Below are 22,068 nucleotides of genomic sequence, written 5' to 3'. Positions count from 1 at the left end.
CTCAATGTGATTGGGACTGTCAAGGCTCAAGACTAAAATGACTTGGTTAGGTTTAGGGAAACATTGAGGTTTGAGTTAAAATAAAAACTTTGTTGAGGCTATAGGGAATTGTGTTTTATGTATGTTTATGGAAGTGTGGTTATTGTTAAAATAAACCAATGTAGACTGTCAATAGATATGGGAATAGTCCTTTCAGCTAATGCTGAGTGTATTTTTCTTGGAAGGACAATCTCCCAATAGTGTATGCACAGATATGGGAAAGAAGGCCTTCGTGTGTTAGATTTAGATTAATTTGTTCGTCATAGTTCTACAGTGGCACCACCAATGGTCACCTCCTAAATTCATTACTTCATGGGGGTGACAGAAACTACGCACTATAGCTTTAAAATGAGAGATCACTGTCCGTTTCCGTTTCAAACCGCCAGTCAATAAGTATGGCCACCATCATAACCCTATCCTAACTAAGTTGTTTTTATTCCTTACCTAACTAAACTTTAACCATAGAGATGACAGATAATGCTATTTTTTTCAATGTTGATTTGTAGCGGTGGAAAGCTCCTATATGTTTCATTCTATGGGGCACTTACAAACAACATATTTTATTATCGAATTTGGAGGACTTGTTGCTTGTGATCTGAGACAAAAATTGCAAGATAAAGTTTCACACCAACTTTCTTACTATAAGGTCATGTAGTATTATTAACAGGGATGTTTTTCACAGTTTCCAAAGGAAGTGAAAGTAGTGAGGCAGTGGTGAGAATGAGTTAAAACCACTGCTCAGCACCTAATATGTTGTTGGACACACACTCACAAATAAAAAAAAAAATCTTTGAATCTCTTCTCTATAGTAGGAGCAGTTCAGCTTAACAAATGACAAAAAAGATTCAACTTCTGTCAGAAAATCATTTGTGTTAAGATCCTGAAGTAGCTGAAGTGCTTTGTTTTTGAGCTTATGGTCAAAGAGGTCACATCATATGGACATCTGTGTGTGCGTTGTTTACCTCACTTTTTCAGCCAGATCTCAGTTTTTCTAGTAAAGTGACATGTTTTAAATGCTTGTCAACAGAAAAATGTCCTTCAAGTCTTATCTTCATGGTTTATCATTATAGGCCTCAGGTTGCGTCAATCAACACCTGGCCATGCCCCCCTGCAATTTTGAAACCTTTATTATTCTCTGAAGTAATGCTGCCTCAGGGCTACTTTTACTTTCAACCCTTACTCACGCTTTCCAAACTCACTCTTTCTTCACTCTCTTCCTCAGCAACACACACACACACACACACACACACACACACACACACACACACACTCACACATACGCACACACATTGCAGTACTGGTTTACTGGTTTATGTGTGAGCATGCCATTAGCGCAGCTGTGACACAATATGAGGAAGCATTTGACCTTCAACGCGTTAACGGGAAAGTGCACAAATCTGTGAAGCAGCAGCCCCTCAATCAATCTGCATCTAGTGTGTGTGTGTGTGTGTGTGTGTGTGTGTGTGTGTGTGTGTGTGTGTGTGTGTGTGTGTGTGTGTGAGAGAGAGAAAGATAACCTCAGATTTATCTCAAGTGTTTCTCCACAAGCTCTTTGCACTATGACAGGGAGGAAATGGGCCTCCACTGTCCCCTTCTGATGTATGTAACACATAAGAAAAAGTTCCAAAACTAAAAAATATGGTAATGCTTTGTAAAGCCTTATTTGAGGGAAAATAGAGATATTGCTCTTTTGGTTCAAATGATTTAATTTCAATGATTTGCTAGTGTAACCAAGAGTCATCAGACAGCAGTGCAGCTACAAAATTTGTCTTCAGGCAAGCTTACAATTTAGCCTTCAGTATATAAAAAAAATGCATTTTCGAATGATTTGTCGCTGTGATTTTCTTTGCATTCTTTGATTTGCTCTTATGATTTTTGCAGTTGTTTAGTGGGGGAGTCATTCAAGATCAGTTCCTGCTGGAATTTATCCAAAAACATAGAGCAGAAAATAACACATCTTAACTTAATCTAAATCATAACCCTAACAACTATTGCCTGCGTTACCTTAATTTTAACCTTAACTTTAACCCAAACCCTTTTCTGACCTTAATGTTAAAAATCAAGTCCAAGCCCTCAAACAGCCCTTTGAAGAGATGAGCCAAAAATGTACTTACTCTCAAGGTTAAAACTCATGCTACAAAGATAGAAATACAAGAGCACACGCACACGCACACACACACACACACACACACACACACACACACACACACACACACACACACACAAAGTGAGCCAGATCTCTTTAAGCACAAGTCCAAAAAAAAATCGGGCTCATTGCCATAACACTGTGTGCTCACTTCTGACTGTACAATAGTGCTTGGTGCTCTTTGTAATCACCTCACATACAAGGTGATTACACACACACACACACACACACACGGTTCAGGAAATGAACCCCATTACCTTCACATCAAGTATGAAAAGTGCTACCAAAACAGAAGCACAGTCACCATTTTGCACAGAGTGGCCTTTCACCGATACCATCCACACACAATCTATGCATGCACACACAGACACTCACACACACCCAAACAAAGAGGCAGTTCTCTCCAACAAGGGTGTGGCTGATGGCTGACAAGAGGTGGGTTGCTAGACTGAGGTTGGCCTGTAGTCTGTGTGTATATGTGTGTATCCTGCTCACACATGACAGACTAGGTTAAGTGGTAAAATGATTTAGGGGCACTGGTATCACCAAACACTAGGATGAAGCTTTCTAAAAAATGTGAACCTTTTTGCAATATGTAGTACAACAGTAAAATAAATGTTTAAAAAACACTGATATATGCCATTTACAAATATGGTAAAGTGCTTCCAAACAGCTGCAACATTAGCCAGCAAGTTTTCTGTTGCCTGCGCCTCTATCTGAGGTCACTTGTTTTGTGTTTCAAAATAGACAAACACCTGATACAGGTGTTAACATCGGCATATTTTTATGTTTCAGTATAAAATAAAAAAAATCTAATTCTAAACTTTTAAGTAGTGAATGTTAATTGATATTTGGGTAAATTCTCCAAAACTAGATATAAGCAATAGCACTTTGGAAAGAGTCACATTACAGTAAGTACATGCTGCGTTGGAGGGATACAAGCATTTTTAATTCTAGCAAAACCTCCAGTAGGCTAACAGCGCCTCCTGCTGGTGAGAGTGGTCAATACATGAGGATTCATTGTCAAACTGAATTAACAGTACAATGTTCAGTGATTTTGCAGAGTAACTGCCAGGATAACAGTATTATCAATACCCACATTTGAACTATGACATGTTACAGTGGAATATGTCTTGGAAAATAGGTCATCTCCTGCATGACAAAGACACAAATACAGTAATTCTGTGGGCTTTAATGATCCCAAAGATTAGGTTAACTAAGTAAAGAATAAAGGCTGAGATTAGAAGAGTAAGGGAGATTACAAGACAATTTAACAGAAACAATTACAAAATATTTCATTAAAAAAGGAATAGCATCTTTATGATGTCCACTTACAGTATACTTGCACTACATACTCTCACATACCCATATATTTTATACTACTGTCCATGCTGTATATATTGACCCATAGAGTATTCATATTTATACTACTGCCTATACTGTACATATCATATATATATATATATATATATATATAGTGTATACTCTGTATTCATATCACACCAGATGTTTATCCTGTATTTAATTTCTTACTATTAGCATTTCTTTGTACTTATACCTGAATCTTTTTTTTCTACTTATACCTGCACTGCCGCACTTGTTCATACTGCTCATACTATCTAGCGTATTCATGTCTTCCCATTACAGTTTATTCTATATTTATTCTATATATTACTGTTAATCCTGTATATACTCTGTACATTACTTTGCATTTTATGCTTTTTGCACTTTTCATTAAAAAAATCTAATCAATCTAATCTATAGCAACTTCCTTTTTAAAAATATTGTTTGTGTTAAAGAATAAAAAATGAAAACATTTGTTACACAACTCAAAATATCAGTTAATACATAAAGATAACTATACTCATTAATTACAGTTGGTTACAGCGAGTAAAATGTGTGTTTGATTTTACTATATTGCACAGATCCAGAAGCCAAAGTAATTCAGAAAATAACCAGATTACAGACTTTGGATCATGTGATGGATTATGTTAATAGTACTATGGTTTTAAGAATGTAATATGTGAACAATGATAGATTATAGTTGGAGTGAATACTTTTTCAAACTGTTAATCACCTCTTTCCTTTGGAAACAAAGAGTCATTCATTATGTCATAAAGTAAGTATTACCAAACTAAACAAAGCACTGAACTAGGTAATGTTTGATTCTAAAATAAGATAGAAGTAACCCAAAAACATTCAAAATTATTGCTAAGATTAGAAAGAAAATTTCCCAAGTGAAATATAATAGTTATATGTTTTCATTAGCGTGTAATGAGGTATAATGACATGTTTCCAGTTTGCAGTTTTTAGACAAAACAATCCTGATAGACTTTTCATCTTTAATCAAACACAGGAAACACTGATGAACCATTAGCTCTGCTTCAACATACAAAGTGATTAAATTCACCACTTATAGTTTACTGATTTTATCTTGGTGTGGCCCGGAGAACACACACAGCCTCATGCAATCTCACACACATACACACTCACACAGACTGCGGCACTTTCTCGCAGTCCAAGAGGGCTGATAGTGATAGTAGAGGCCTGTATTTGATAACAAACACTGACTGAGTGACACTGACGTCACCAAACACTGAGATTAATCAGCAGTCGGCAGGAAAGAACTGACACCTGACACACGGAGAGGTGAGGGAGGGGAGAGACAGTGTGAAGGTGGGACGAGGATGAGCGTGTGTGTGTGTGTGTGTGTGTGTGTGTGTGTGTGTGTGTGTGCATTTACAGTAATACAATGAACCTCACTTTGTCATTGTGATAGTCTCATTGTAAGGCCGGAACAATCAAAGAGACAAAAACAATTTTTTTACCTTCATTTCATATTAGTAACATTGGACTCACTGAGAGATGTGGGACCAGAGCGACATTAAAAAAAAGTTAGACAGGGCACAAACATGAGCCAGTAGACAATCAGACAGTTTTAAACAAACCCCTATGGTTAAGGTTAAAAGTATTGCCCAAATCATCAGTTGTAAACATCGTCCTGGTCCGGCTTTGACCTACTGTACCTGCCATAGTTGAGCGCACACGTTCTCCTGCACAAATAGGTTCTTTAGGTCTTCAAATAAAGTGTTGATAATTGGTGAACGTCAGGGTTTTAATTTTAGCGAGGTGTGAAAAAATAGGCTAGGATTCATGCTAATGCTAAACATAAGCATTAAAGCTATAGTGTGTAGTTTCTATCTCCCTCATGAGGAATTCTAAGTAATGACAACAAAACTGTCAGCGCATCCACACGATACAAGCCTTCCGTGATCCTCCGAGCAGTTCCTTGTAACCAATGAGGACACGGAGGATTAAAAAAACATGATGGACTCTTCAGAAGAGGTAATTATCTTTGCTCGATTTTCTGTGCGCAAAAGTCGCCGGATGACACCATTTTCTAAATATAGCCATACTAAGAAATACAGAGAGAGTTTTGTGGAGCTGAAAGTCTCCATTAGCTTTGTATCAACTATTTAGCAATGGCTTGAATGTAACAGATGTTCATTAATATAAAAAAGGTTACACACTAAAGCATTAAGTTGTGCTGTTAAGAATTAACTTGTGACATAGGTGACATGATGTTTATTACGTTGTCAAATTAGGTTACCTAATTTAAAAAAGAAAATAACTTCATTTAATAATAATTCTTTAAATATGTGTATTTTTATGTATTAGCCTACCTTTGAAGACATCGACAACACAAGAGAACACAAGTCAAACCTTTAGATGTCCTGATTATGGAGTGTCTGAATAAATAGTTTTAGCCTTACATCCCTGTGACATTTATATTATACAGTATTTACCTTATAGCCTCTCAGTCTTTGTTCTTTGACAAGGTTGACCTCACACAAATAACAAGATTGTGTTCAATATGTTTCAGTGGTATAAATTATGGCAATATGGTCAGTTCATCGAGTCCATAAACACAATAGGCTCATTAAAATGTACAATTCAAACATCTGAAACAGCTTTCCAAAGCCACTCAGTGCTCTGTCAGTCATCTGTCATCCATTGTTGTGCTCTTAATCCCACCATTGACAGTGAGGTCCATTTCCACCACCGGGGACCCAGAATTAATCAGCAGACTTAAATTAGCCCAGGGCAATTAAAACACCCAGCAAATGGTTAATTAACTGACCTTGGTGGTCATTAAACAATTCATGGAATCAATAAGGGATCAATGGTCACCAGCGACCTTTCATACTCGGACCAGATGGGCTGTAGCCACATAGATGAAACCATAGCTGGATAACAGCGGAGATGAACTGTGCTTTATTTCTCAGACAGATGGATATGTATAGCCCTCATCCTCCACGCCCCCCCCCCCTCTTATCATCAACTCTCCCCCCTAAAGCAAAGGTTTTATTTTTTTAACCCTGAGGATACAGTGAAGTTGCCTAAGCCGTGTGTTTTCTCCAAATTCATCGCAAGTAAAGACTCATCATCATGCTTTGTCAGGCAGTGGTTGTTATTTTCATTAGGGCTGCAATTCACAATATTTTCAACATTGATTAGTCTGTAGATTATTTGCTATTAAATGTCAGAAAGTCCAACATTTAATTTTAGCAGAAAATACTCACTTTTAAGAAACTGATTTTGCTTGAAATGTGACTCAAATAATTATTAATTAATTATATGTAAAAATAGCTTCTGATTAATTTTCTGTCTATCGACCAATCAATTATTCAATTAATCACTTTAGCTCTAATTTATGCTGGGTTCAGACTACATGATATCAACCAGATTATAGTCCAGGTTGGATCAGGAACAACAATGGGCGTCCAGCACAATAATTGATCGTTTTATTCAGTGTCATAGTGGACGACAACCGACAGCACATCTAGGACGCCTCACGACGTTCCGACATGTTATTATGAATTACAGTGCTTTCCTTGGCAAGACCCGCTCTGCGTAGAATTCAAGTGCTAGGATTGGCCTGATGTCCATGCTCGCGCATTCAGGTCCCATCCCTATCCCCTGACCAATGGGCTTTCCTAACTATTGCCTATTTCCAATACCTAACCTCTACCATCTGCCTCTACTCAGGTGATACGCAGGTGACACGAAGGAAAACAGTGGGAATTATAATAACACCATCTCGATGAAAACACTAGCATGGTAGAATTTTCTTTGCCTTCCATGAAGTTTTCCGCCATAACCATGACTTTAACCAATAGGAGCATAAAGCGCTCTTCCATGCACAACCGTAAACATGGCGAAGCGAAAGAGAAATTATGTTGTTGGTGCTGCAGGTGGAATTGTGAAAAAGATCACAGTCTTTTTTTTTTTTTTTTCTGAACACACAGCCAGAATTTCACACAACGCCATTGTTTGTTTGTTATTGGAAGTCAGTGACTAGCACCTTCTTTCCGATGACATCACGCACATTGTGAAAGACGGCAAACTTTGATTGGTCGGGAACCAGTGTGTAGTCTGTCATGTGTCTCAGCCAAGTTACAGCCGCAATTAATGACTATAATCGCCTAATCTGACACAGTAGTGTCAATAAATAATTGTTTTGTTATCTATCCATCATTTGTTGTCTTAAATCATTTACCATGTTAAAAAATGTTAAAATATGAAGCTACAAAAGCTGCAGGTGACAACAGTTCTTAGTTTTTACAGGTTCTGCCTGATCCCTGAAACAAAAAAGACTCAAAACTAAAAGTACTATTTACTGCATGTTTGATTACAATAGACACACAATTGAACTGTTTCCCTGCACCTGACTGTCATTTATAAACGTATTCATGTTATGCAACAGTCTTCAGTACCTATGTAATTTCCAAAGATATAACGATTGGGGTCGATTTCTTGTCAAATGTGAATACAAATAACATTTTTACAAAAGTATCTTCTGCTGACGGTGATTTGTACAATAATCACAAGGCAACTGCGCTCAGCTTGTTTTCCTTTATTTGCCTCTCTCTTGAACCGAGGTTTGCTCCTGACCCCTGTATAGCCAGATGAGGACAAAGGAACTCCGCTTTCTAGTACATCCACCTCCCTCCTCCTCCTCCTCCTCCTCCCTTCTTCAACTTCTCCTCATTTAAACTCCCCAGACTCCCTCCATCCCCCATGCCCCAACACACACACACACACACACACACACACAAAAACACAACCTCCACTCCACCCCCACACCCTGTTCATCCTCCACAATGTCTGCTGATCATAGTGACTTAGTGATGAGTTGTGTCATAGATGTGGATGCCAAAACTTTGGTTAGTCTGTCTCGCAATACTTTCCAACGGGACCCACTCTGTCTGTGGCACTCAAGCCCACTGGTACTTACTGAAGACGAAAATCTTTTAAAAATTCTTCAAACAGCTGGGCACTGTAGTTCTTAGCAAACATTACCCCAACAGGGGTAAATGGTTTTGTTGAGGACTTTTTTTAGCGGTGGATTAACACACATATGTTATGGTAACAGTGTGGCTCCTTGATGCATTTTTAATAGTTTTGGGGGGCTCCATTGCACTGAGGCATGACATATATCAAGCTCTGGTTACACAGACAATACTTGTTCAGCTTTGTTCATACGTCATATGGACATAGACAGCGGATGTGCACCCACTTCCACACATACTACAATTGGGGGTTGACGTATAGATTTTCCACACATGTGCACTAGAAACCTCACAACAGCAACAAAACAACAAGAAAAGGTAAACAAAATAATAATAATAAAATAAAATGGTGTGTGTGTGATCGTCTAATAAGTATAGGACAAAGGATGTGCTTGAGTATCCTTGCAGTAAAACATTATGGCCATGGATGCGGGGATGTGGCAACCATCAATTGGTCTTTAGTACGATCACTTCATTTGTTTAGTTGACTAATACAATTTTGAAAATGTCCAGCCTTATCTTGTAGGCTAAAATAAAGGTAGCCTATTTAAATAAAAAAAACTAGACACCAAAGCACTGCAGCCAATTAACAGGATCAAAACAGTGTGTGTATATGTGTGCATGTGTTTAAATGCATCAGTGATGTCATTGCTGCTTGGTCTACCCCCACCCAACTCAATACACACAGACATAAACACACCCTCATCCTCCTTTCTCCCTGGCAGCACAGGCCAGCTGTCTCTCCTGCTGCTCTCAGCTGACAGAGTACGAGAGAACTGGGGGGATACGAAGGAAGAGGGATGGGGGTGGGTGGGTCGACAGCTGAGCAGATGCAGAAGCCCCTCCTGGGTTTGCCGGAGACGAGCTCTTTCCCAGCCACCCCGCAGCCGTGCAGCTGCCCAGGCACCAGCTGTCCTGATAATCGCACCAAACAGACCAGGGACTTCCTCACTGTGGTGGTTGGCTGAGGGAGGAGTGGAGGTGTTGTAGTGAAGGCCCACTGTATGGACCAGCTGACACTCTCTGAACACCCACCGATCCCCAGTCACCACCACTACTCCAGACCTAAACTATCCCAGACTAAACATGCCTGGAAAACACACAATGTCTCCCATTTGACCTCTGACCGATGGCTCGCACACACATATGTCACAAATTAAATATTGCCAAGTAGATCAGTAAATGTATCTGGAAACAAATTCATATCATAGTTTAGCTTCTCAAAAAGACAGATGATTTTTGAGTGTACAACATCTGACAGTATGCTCTATATGATGTCCTCAAAGATTTCTGCTCATCATCCCACAATGCAATGCTTCACATTTGGCAGAATCGGACGACACACCACCTGACAGTGAGGATGCAAAATGACAATGATTCACAAGTGTCAGAATTTAATGTACATTTTGGAGTAAGCTATTGAGTGTCTATTGTTTGGGGAGTAGTGAGCAATGGAGTGATTATGGAAACACTCACAGTTTAAAATGTCTTTATTCAAGACTGAAGAAACTTTCAAGAACTTTATTGTCATTTTGCAAGCACAACAACATTGCAAGTGTGTCCTTCTCAAACGGTCAATGCTATGCAACCCCTCTGAGTGTTGACAAAGACAGGAACTATTTCTTAGATGAAGTTAAAATATTGAAGTCAGCATTTTATTTTGCAAGATCTCTTTGAAGTTTACAAGTGTAAATTGTCATAACACCCCTACATTTTCATCTACTTTAAAACTAAAAAAAACTTCTCTTTCTGGCTAACACTGGTTCCCCCTAGCTAAGTTTCAAGTAAAGCTATGTCAGTGTAAGATATCTATATTTTGTTGATGCTTTCTGTCATCAGTTAGGGTTAAGGTTTGAGTTAGGCACACATTAGCTTGATACAATATGAATGTATATGCTGAAGTGTCTCTTGCTCATCTCAAGCCAAATTTAGACCACAAACTCACATCTGTTCTATAACTGAAGCACCATTCACATTGCAAGATTGTGTTGGAAACATCTGTGCACATTTGAGAGTAGTTAAGAAAATAGTTTACTATTATACATGTATACTTAAAACTAATGTGTTGTACTCTACTTTGGTATCTTACTTTACATGGGTTTGCTTTTTTAGAAAATTCTAAATTGAAATAGGCTACTGGATGGAGAAAGTAGCCTAAACTATGAAAACTATGCCTTTAACAGGAGTTACACGTTCCACAGCCTGACCTTGGCAAATCCACTTGAGTTACACTTAATGTGTCCATTAACACAGCTAGATAAACAGACCTGAAGTATGAAGACAAATATATCAGTGTGCAGAGACATGATGCCTGCCAGACTGCCTGATATAGAACGTTTATTCACCCCAGATACAGTAGGTGTGTTTAACAATTATATAGTTTTTTTTAAAGGTCCAGTGTGTAACGTTTTTAGTTGTTCATTATCAAAATCTGTGTTCCCCGTTCACAAACTTGTCCTTTTTATGAATTTTATCACCACCATCAATTCCAAGTATTCCTATTAGCTTGAAATTTTACATTTGCACTTGCATGAACTGGGGAAGACGCTCCATATTCATGCGCCATCTTGAAATACGTTAGCCGGTAAGGGACATACAGGACATACTGCTCCGCCTTGCGTTTTCGCTGTCACATGATAAACTCACAGGTGCTGCTAATGCTGCTAATGGGTGTCGTAGCTTCCCGGCCCCATCAAGTTTGAAGATGGAAACATGGAGGACCACACGTATTCAAAATCCGAATTTCAGGAACAGGAGTCTTCTTCTTCGCCCAGAAAAAGAAAAAGGATATTGAAAAGAGTAAGAGACCGGCGTCATCTTGAACTGCATGGCGCGAGAGAGTTGATTGCGATATATGATCTCAACGCTAGATGGGAGAAATTCCCACACATTGGACCTTTAAGATCTTACCTGTGATACATTCAAACTGTTACAAACCCTTTTCTCTCTTCTCTTTTTTGGCAGCTGCTTATTGGGTCATTGTCTAATTTATATTATACTTCTCTACTTATAATTTAAGTTATTCTTAATATTATTTGTATTAATAGGGTGATGCTGATAACCTTTGTCTATGTAATCTAATGAAGTAGTTCTTCAATAAATACTGCCTTTGTGATACTCAGTTTTTGTTGAGACTGTGTTGAAACAGTAAATAATAGTACATTTTTAGGCTTAGTTTGTGCGATTTTATCTGTTAAAAATATACAACGAGGTGTCACTGAAGTTCATAAGAATTAAGAAGACAATTACTGCAGGGCTGTGATGTGTGTGTGTGTGTGTGTGTGTGTGTGTGTGTGTGTGTGTGTGTGTGTGTGTGTGTGTGTGTGTGTGTGTGCGTGTGTTTCCTTACTCGCCCCATCTTGGGCAGTCCTCTTCCTTCAAGCTCGGGTCCTCTACCAGAGGCCTGGGAGCTTGAGGGTTCTGCACAGATCTTTGTTGTTTCATCCTGGATAGTGGAGGTCTCAGCCACCCTCCTTCCGCTTGGTGTATAGTCTCAAGGTGCTGGACTTGGGAACCACACTGGATTCGATGTAAGCCTGAGCGCGATTCAAACCCAGCCCTAACCAGGCCCTGATTCGACCGCCCTTCAAGGGTCCTGCTGAAGGACCCATTTTTGGCCGCCTGAGCGGGATCCGAGCCCTGCCCTAGCCACACACCCTAGTCACGCCCACATGAGGGTCAATTATGTTACCCACTGAGCTATCCAGCTGCTCCATATGTGCTATATCTACAGTATGCTATATATATATATATATATATATATATATATATATATATATATATATATATATATATATATATATATATATATATATATATATATATATATATATATACAATATTAGTGATAAAATACAATAATATGAACAGAAAATGAAATAAAATACACATTTGAACAGATATATAATACACAGGAGATTAATATTACAAATATGCTGTACTGAGGTTTTAGTACAAAAAAAGATGTCAACGTGCCAGAAGTAGATGACATAATTCTCTTTATGTGTGTGTTTATGCGTGTTGAGAGGGGTGGAGGGATTGATTGGATGATCAAGCAGAGAGGAGTGTGTGTGTGTGTGTGTGTGTGTGTGTGTGTGTGTGTTCGTGCGTGCGTGCGTGCGTGCGTGCGTGCGTGCGTGCGTGTGTGTGTGTGTGTGTGCGTGCGTGTGTGTGTGTGTGTGTGTGTGTGTGTGTGTGTGTGTGTGTATGTGTATGAGAGAAAGAGAGGGAGATGGAGGGAGGTGGGGGCCCCAGATGGATAATGGATGGGAAGTGTGTTTCTGGGCTTGGAGCTGGCAGAGACACAGCAACATGCCACCGGTGGGAGACTGAAGGTCAGTGCTGTTAACACGACCGCCCGTCCAGCTGACACTAAATGAAATTACAGTCTAATTTAATGTAATGAAACTGTAAATTAAATTACAGTCTAATTTAATGTAATGAAATTATAGATCAAAATGACTCTGTAATTTCATTTAATGAAACTGTAAATTAAATTACAGTTTAATAAATTGTACATCACTGTAATTTCTTTTCCTCTCCAACATGTTTACCTCAAAGTCTATTTGGTGACTAGAAATGGAAAATTCCAACTTGATGAACTACCAAAAATGAAAATAAGGCACAATTAGGACTACTTAAAAACATATAATCATAGTTTTTGAGTGAATGTACGAAGTTACTCTCTGTCGCTGCTCATCATAGGCATCTCATTATAATTTAATTCATCATCTAATTTAATTCAATAACTTTAACAGGACAGATGGACTTTTTTAAATTGACAACAGAAGGTTATTCTTGTTTTCCCCCATTTTCAGGCAAAATAACAACAAATACTCAGAGTTTAAAGCAGAATTCACACTTTGTATGAAATGCTTCTGAAGTAGCAGTTAGACCATTATACAAAAAAAAAAACTCCCACTAAAACTGACCTGAATTTGTTTTTCTCGCATGGCTCCATGGTGAACGAAGAACGCAGAATTGAAGCAATTACTTACAAATACATTATTCTTCAAGAATTCAAGGTAACATGGGGTGAGTAATTGATTTACAAATGATCATTTTGAGGGTGAAGTATTCCAACTCTTTCAGGTTGGTTAAAACATTGCCCCATGATGCAAAGAAACTCTAATCAGTCATTTCATTTTCATTTCATTATTTATTGATTTAATATTCTAAATATTGGAGATGTGAAAGGCAATTCCAGGTGTGGAACCAGACTATAGTCTATAGACTATAGTCTGAGGTGTATCAAACTAAATGAACTTATCAACTGTGATTGCTGCTTTAACACACTGCTTATGTCCCAGGGATGAGGGAGCAGCCTATGTACCAACTGACCAACTGATATCTGATATCTAATAAAAAAGAAAAAGGCCTATAAACTGACTGGAAAACGGAGCCATTGCTCAAAGAGTATGTATAAAACATAGAGAATTCAGAGAAGGCTGTCGGGGGTCGGGTGTCCTCAGGGTCAGGTTGTGCCCCCACTCAGCCCTCGTTAGATCAGGATCGTCTCAGCTGTACCCATCCATTACAGAGGCCCCAGGCACTGGACTTGGAGCCCCTAAACCAACACTGAGTGACTGACCACAGCGAAAGGTGACCTGCTGTCCCCATCCCTCCCTCCATCACCTGTTGTTGTTGTCACACATCAGCAGCCCCCTGACTCCTGGCTATAAACAGTAAACTGGGTGGCAGCTGGCCTGAAGGAGCAGAGCATCCTCGTTGTGTCGGTTGGGGGCTGCCTCTGAAAGTGCATTAGTTTCTTGCCTGGATCCAGACACTTATCCTCTCTACTGTAGATGAAGGCTTCTTATGCCCAGAGGTTAGAAATAAACCAAGACACAATGGCACATGCTGCACCTTTATCTAAGGGGAAAATAGGTTTGCAGACCTCAAAGAATAAAGGAAAATGGCTGTTATTTAGCAGGAAAGGGTATCAATATGACTCCTTGTTTGGTCCAATGTCAATGATCAAAAGCTTTTCATGCTTTGAAGTTATCCCATTGAATTACTTCCATATAGGATTTGCTGTGAAACAGCGTCATACTTGAGCCAATCACTTTTTTCTTTAATTTTCTTTGTTTCTTGTCCTGTAATATTTCAAGCAAGCAACAGTTTTGATCAAAAATCACATGAATCAGAATAAGATTTATTGCCAAGTACATTTTCACTTACAAGGAATTTGCCTTGGTGTTTGGTGCATAAGCATATTAAAAGGAAAGAAACATTAAAGCAAAGTTCTACAGCAGACAAGCACAGAAATATAGAATAGACATACAATAAAATATTACAAATTGAAAAATAATAACAATAATTACAATAAGAAAAAAGTTATAAAGTGCTTTACAGGAGAAAAGGGGGATAAAAGAAAAAAAATAAGAGAATATTAACACGGATAATATAGTGAACAAACCATTAAATATAAAGTTATTTAACTAAGAAAATATATGGGTTTTAAAGGAGTACTCCCATGGTTCAGTAGTGTACTTCCATAATGTATAATCGAAACTTAAGCAGTAGAGGCAGAAATATCCTAAACCTTCAGTCTCTAGTACGGATCAAGCTACAAACACAGTGAATCCTAAATTTCCCATAATGTAACTTCATAGTGTCTATCATTAGATTCTTCATCCTTCATTCAAACAGCACACCTTCAGTTTGTAACACAGGCTTTTTGTTAAAAATGTAAGTTTCAAGCCAAGCTTGAGATAACTCTGTAAACCTCCTTCCAGAGCCACGGGAGACATTATTAAACTGAGAGGGACTCCTCATGACAATTACACTAAACTTTATGCTTACAATTAGTGTAGTGCCTCTTTAAGATGCTTTTAGATATAGATTTACACTGAGATGCTCTGGGAAGGGGTTTTAGAGTCGATAAGCATCTGTCAAATTATTCTTATGGCATGAGTTTTTATTTGTAGAAAAATAAGACAATAACATTGGAAATTGGTGATTTTTTTTCTGTTGCTTTTAGTAGTTTTGGATACTGCTACTCATGAGCTCAAAAGTTGGGATTTGTAGAGGGGACCAAAGCAAAAACTAAATCTCCAATAATCCCCCACTCTTATGTTGTTAAGAGATAAATTGAGATTGGCATTTCAATCAATTACTTTAATTTGGTTTTCAGGGTGCACCAATTTCATGTAAAGATGAGGTATTGATGCAATTGATCTAATATAGGGGTAGAGCAAGAACAAATGATTAGCAGCTGGTTGGCAAATAGTGGATTCCTCTCTTATCTTTTTTTTGCTCAGCAATCATTACAGATTATGACTCTTTGTTGCCTCGTGTCATAACTGTCACCTCATAACAGGACACGGCAGGATCCCACTGACTTCCTTTATGGAGCTCACGTTGTGCAGCCGAAGTCATGCTGCTCTGTTTAGCTTCTGTTTCAGGTCCTTAAATGCTGGCTTTAGCGCCGGCAAGTGACAAAATCTTCACGACTCACAGGAGCTGACTGTTCACAGGAAGTGTCAGTTGGGCCATTTGAATGATTGAACTCTGCCAGTGTATTACAGTAGCTTGTGAGATTATCTGCGAGAGACGTGCTTGAATTTACACAAAAACAGAGGAAATGCAGGAACGCTGAGGGAAGCAGGCCACCTGTTTTTACCACAGCAGCATACAGCACTATCATACATTAAGAGAGGTAAATAATTTACTGATAGATATAGTGCTTGTCCAGTTGCATGCTGATCCACCACTGTTTTGGCATGTAGAGATCATTTTTATGCACATAAGACTTTTCAAACTTTGAGTTCTTCTTGGTGCAGCCGAATGTGTAATTGTGAGAAGGGCTGACATTCTACATACATTACAGTGTAGGTGAGCTGTGTGACTGATATAAACGAATCTGGTCTTGATGAACACTCATGTTTGTACTCTGAGAGGTGATATGATGAGATGTGAGCACTCACATAAACTCTGATTGTCAAAGTTGGTTTGAAGCTGTCATCAAAAACAGCTCATAAATAGCAGGATTTGTATGAATACACCAATTAAAACTAATAAAGTCACATTTTAATCAATGTTTATTGTAATAGTGTTAAAATATAAATGTTCACAACAAAAGGACATGTACAACTACAATAAACAGTTTTTATCCAATTAAGGAAAAAATAATGCGGAAACAAATTACTCCTTTAAAAATCAAATCAAGTGCTATGAGAAGAAGTTTGTGATCAATGAGGGTGATGGCAGGAAATATAGAGAATTTGACAGGATTAAATGGAGGATTATCCCAAGTGGAAAACACATGCAGACAACTGTTAAAGTGTCCTTAGGACCTCACACACAGACAAAGGCCATCCAACACCTCAGCTGTCTGTGACATGTGGGTGTAAGAACCAGAAGCTTGTGGTCATGATATCCAGAGGTGTGCAAACCACACACAGGAAATTAAATCCTTTGCCATCACAAAGTGATGCCATCCTCCTGTCTGATTTTTATTTGTTCTTCCCTCATTTCAGTTTGCCCAAGAAATGCAACACGTGAACCACCTGGTTTACAAAAGGACAGAAGAAAAGCCTGTTTCACACATAAAGGCTTTTTTTTTACTGGCAGTGCAAGCAGTTTCCCCTGTTCACACCATTATCTGTTTGACAGTTTGACATAGGTGAGAATAAGCCTGATGTTGCAGTCACAGTAAGAGGATGCCACTTTTTTGTTGTTTTGGAAAGATGGAAAATGAGAAGCTTCTCTGAACAAACACTATTCTATGACGCAATCATCCATCCAAAGTTGACCTGGGTAAAAGTTCAGTCTGATTTTTGTCTTGAAGTCTGATTGTAACACACCACACCAAGACCTCCTGTGATTGGCTCACTTGGTGTATATAATACTCCCTTCCTCCCCCTTATGGCCTTTACACACTGTTATCCAGAATTAGTTGACTTTACTAGAAATTTGCATGGAAACCCGTTGCCTTAAACCATTTACGTTTTTACACAAGGTGAAACTTAACAGGTCAAGTTGTATTAACACAGAGCGGTAAGTTGATGCAGTAGACAAATCCAGTTTACATTAGTAGTGATTAACAAAAATGTATTAGTAAACATAAATACATTTTTCTGGAGTCATGTTGTCTAAAATAAGATGTTAAAATGCTAAAATGTTAAGTTAAAGCTTTAGTGCGTAACTTTTTATATTTCAGTAATGAACGTCCATTATATTCAAGCCATGCCAAATGAGTTGATACAAAGCTAATTAAGACTATAAGCTCCACACAACTCTCTCTGTATTTCTCAGTATGGCTTTGTTCAGAAACTGATGTGTCCGAGTGAAGATAATTACCTCTTCTGAAGAGTCGGAAGGCTTGTAACGTGTGGATGCGCCAACACTTTAGTTGTCATTACTTAGAATTCCTCATGAGGAAGATAGAAACTACACACTATAGCTTTAAACACGCAAGGAAACATAACAAATATTAAACATCAGGGTAATTAGTAGTTACCACTACCAAAGAAATAACTTGTTCATATAAATATGGTTTATTTTCCTTTATGACAGTCTGACTTTAAGAATAATGCATTCATTACATTTATTCCTAAAAAAACAGGATAACAACAACACACATCAAGCATTATACATTTCCAATAAATTGTACAGCATAGAAATCTGTGTCCATGCCATTGACCACTGCCACTGCCCAGAGGCCATCAGTCCCCACCCTCGTCATGGTACAACAATAAATGTAGATAAAGATGAACACTAAATCAAACATACAAAACTTAAACCCAGATAACATAAATGCACACCCAAAACATTAACAGAACATTATTAAAATACACTTTAACTAGGACAGAACCCTTTCAGAACATATTTGTTTTTCCCATTAGCCTTTGTATCGCTTCAGGCAGAACAGTTAAAATGACCCTGCCCCTCTCATACTGCCAATTTAACATCCTTAGTTATCTGCTTAATATGATCTGTGCACTGCATACTTAAGCTGATTATTACAAACAACTAATGTGATTTAGCAATGAGTATGGTTTTTAATAAAACATGAAAGAACAAGTAGTGACCACTAAACAGTTTAATTACAACTAAATCTGAGTTTACAGTGTAGCTAACATGGCATTCACAGAACAATTAATCATAGAGTCATGTAAATTAACTATTAAAAACCCTCTGATGTGGCATGTCTATTTTCCCTAAACTGACAGCACCTGTTGTTACCATGGTAGTCTCACATTGCCAGATCTATCTCCACAGCGCTGGGGAGTAAGGTCTAGCTACACCACACATCCATTCTACGATAAGAAAATAAAAAAAACGCTTTTCTTTGTTTGCATTTCTTTAAACCAATCATAATCGTCTTGGAAAGGAACTTGTTTTGGTGGAACATTTGCATCCCGCAAAAGAAAACGCCACATACTGTACAATATTGAATGAAGTTAACTGTTCACACAATACAGCAATGTGAGCTATTCAAATTAGCTGGGTACATTGGTAAAGGTAAATTGCTCTTACCAGTGTAACGTGATTGCCGTGTGTACTTCGTCCATAGCAATTCTGCCAATCGGTCCCAAAACGTCCCAGTTAGATAGTTAATGCCTTAAACATATTCTTTTTAAATCTTTACAATCATTACCCGAAAGAACCAAGCAGGCCTGTCTTATTGCACAATCCAAATCTTCAAAACCTGCCATTTTTAGCGTGAAGCTTGCGATTTTGAGAACGGCAACACACAGAGAAAAAACAATTCCTAAACAAAATCTGCTGTATTGACTAAAACTTAAAACTTGGAACACACTTGTGATTTAGTGCTAAAGTATGTGCAGACTTTTTACCTGATAAAGGACACCTTGAAGGGCATGAACCCGCTTATACCATGGTCACTTGCCAAATACAATTTGGACCATTTATTTATATTTGAATGCGTTTTACAATCAAAATCTAAAGTTTTTTCAAACAATAACTCTGTTTCCCTTGTAACACCTAAGGGTTTGACTAATACCTGGAACAATTATTCCCATCCCATAAGGTTCTTCTGCAATGCAAACGTTGTTCACTGCTCCAGTAAATAGAATGGACCTTAAATACGACTTGCCATGCTTGGCAACGGGAGATATTTCTAGTTCGCTCAGCTCATAGAACCCTTCTGCTCAGACAGCTAACGCTACGTGCCAGAAAGCTAACGTTATGCTAGCAAGATTCAAAGTCAATAACATTGTGTAAGGTTGACTATCAGTAAATATAATTTGACAGTATGTTCACCAACAAGACAAGCTATCTATTCAGCCACGTCATTGTCCCTAAATTAATAGACTTTCACGAACAAATGATACGCCATGTGTACTGTTGGCCGCAGCCTGAAGTAGTGGAGTTGAACAGCGCCAGCGGACGTGATGAGAGATGATCGCTGTGAAACAAACTCTGTTCAGTGGGGCAATGTAACTCACTTCTTGCAGCGTGTGTGTTAGCGCCATCATGTGGTGTTCAGAGGACGAGGCACTGAAGGACTACACTCAGTGTTGGAAATAAGATATCAGATGTTTTTCTTCATTTAATGTAGCGCATTAATGTAGGAGGTGTCCTATATCACTTTTTAATGGACACCCAGCAGTCAATCAAAATTGAGTATTCACCCAGACCATGGTATAAATATTGTTGTTTTTGTTGTTTTGTATTTTCAGCTTAGGAGTATAGGCAGGCATTTATGCAATATTTCAGTATTCCAATATTAATGTCTTGGGGGTGGCGGGGGTGGTTCAATCCCCAAAATCTTCATAGCATTTTTGTCCAGCATGATAAGCACCAATCCCAAAGTGAGGGAGGCAACAGATGGAGAGATGTTTGCATTCCGGAGCTGTTGGAGAGAACAAGACACCAGATGCTTTGCTTTATTTTTACGTGTTCACTCGGTCATTTGGAGGTATGGTAGTCCGAGCAAGACAAAGAGCCAAGGCCAAATATGTTGGCTTTGTAGGGACAACAGCTGGGAGGAAAAACCAGGAAGGGGCTCCACTTCATTAAAGACCCAGCAGGAGAGCAGCAGAGCTTTTCTAGCTCTCCTCTCTCCATCACTTCACTCCTCCCTCCTGTCTGTCATTACATACATAATACACGCCTTCCCTTACCAGTCTTGGTTAGGTGCATGAACTGAAAATATGGAGAGTCCATTCCCACTTAAATTATTTTGTCTAATTTTTATTTACTTTATTTTTGTATAAAACCACCTTATAGTTAGTTTTTTTATGACATTCATGCCTAATGTTATTATTTTTGTTTCATAATGTTGTCTCTAATGTTCCATCTCTTAATATCACAGTGTGTTAGAGGGCTGAGATGTAGTAAAATTTCCATTAAGATGGATAATAAAGTTGTATAGTATTGATTTCCAAAAAATACCTTTTCTATATCAGTACAACACTGTATGGTCATGAAATAGCAATTCTGTAAAAGTGTTATTTTATCAACCATAGATTTAACTCACTGTGAACAATTTTCATCAGTAAAATAATCATTTGTTAATACTTTGTATATTAAGAGTGTCATATCTATCTATCTATCTATCTATCTATCTATACTTTATATCCTCACAGCTATCTCACCAGTTGTGTCGTTTGTGTCTGTATTTCTGATTCTTAGCTAAAGAGGTTAGTGACAAGCTATGTGACTTCTAAGCTCTTCTTATCCTCCTACAGTGTGAAAGTGTTCTCCAGTGCTCTCCAATAGCAGCTACACTAATCTCCTCCACAGTGGATCCCTGCAGCGCTGCTGCTTCACAGCCATAACGACTGATCAGCTGCATCAGGATGTCACCTTCTAAAAAAAAATGTTTGTCTATGTGAGTAAGCTCACATTTACGCTCACATAGTTTAGTTGAGTTTTTCTCCTTCTCCCCTCATATGGCTGATTTCCTGCAGATATGGCCCTGCTATATGGAAAAAACACCACCGCACACTCATCACTAAGCAGCCAGTTGTGTCCAAAAACACACACACACACACACACACACACACACACACATACACATACACTGATGTAAGGACCTTTTGGCATCACTCGCCCCATCAATAGTAGCCGCTCACTTCATGATTTGCTTGTTCAGTGAGTGATGGACAGATCCTCCCTCAGCACCACAAAAGAAAACACCTGTTAGAATCTGCTTAATCCTAGAGAGCGGCCCTGCTCTTGGGGCTCTTGGGGGCCCCATCTAATCCGCACAAGGGCACCGGGCCAAGGCCAGGACAGATTAGACCCCCAACATCCATCTCTCCATCCATGCACACACACCTCCAAGTCTGCCCCGTATAACGAGTGTTTGAATCGGCCCCTTAATCCTTGGACTCGGCGGAGTCCTTCACCCAGCACACAGCCTCCTTCCTCCTCAGCCCAAACCTAATCTCCGTGCATCCCCTTCATACACACCCGCAGACCTGGCCCAGCCCAGCCCAGCCCTCACTAACTCCCCCTTCCATCGCCTTTCCCCCAGTGGGATTGAAAGCCCATTGATTTGTTGATTTCTCTTCTTTTGTCTGCGGCCGGCCGAGTGTTAATAGGACATCCAGGGTC

General features: G+C 38.8%; 1 long non-coding RNA gene across 1 annotated transcript in view; it reads left to right on the top strand.

Moving 5' to 3' along the window:
- The first annotated feature begins 9,787 nt into the window (after positions 1-9,787).
- LOC116038591 overlaps positions 9,788-22,068 on the top strand; it is a 23,392-nt gene continuing 11,111 nt past the window's right edge. The window contains exons 1-2 of the long non-coding RNA XR_004102134.2: positions 9,788-9,798; positions 19,974-19,982. This is a non-coding gene — a long non-coding RNA (uncharacterized LOC116038591). The remainder of the gene's footprint in view (positions 9,799-19,973; positions 19,983-22,068) is intronic.

Source organism: Sander lucioperca, chromosome 7 (assembly GCF_008315115.2).
Source record: "Sander lucioperca isolate FBNREF2018 chromosome 7, SLUC_FBN_1.2, whole genome shotgun sequence".
Lineage (NCBI taxonomy): Eukaryota > Metazoa > Chordata > Actinopteri > Perciformes > Percidae > Sander > Sander lucioperca.
Note: the sequence above shows the minus strand (reverse complement) of the source record. Positions and strands in the feature narration are given on the sequence as shown.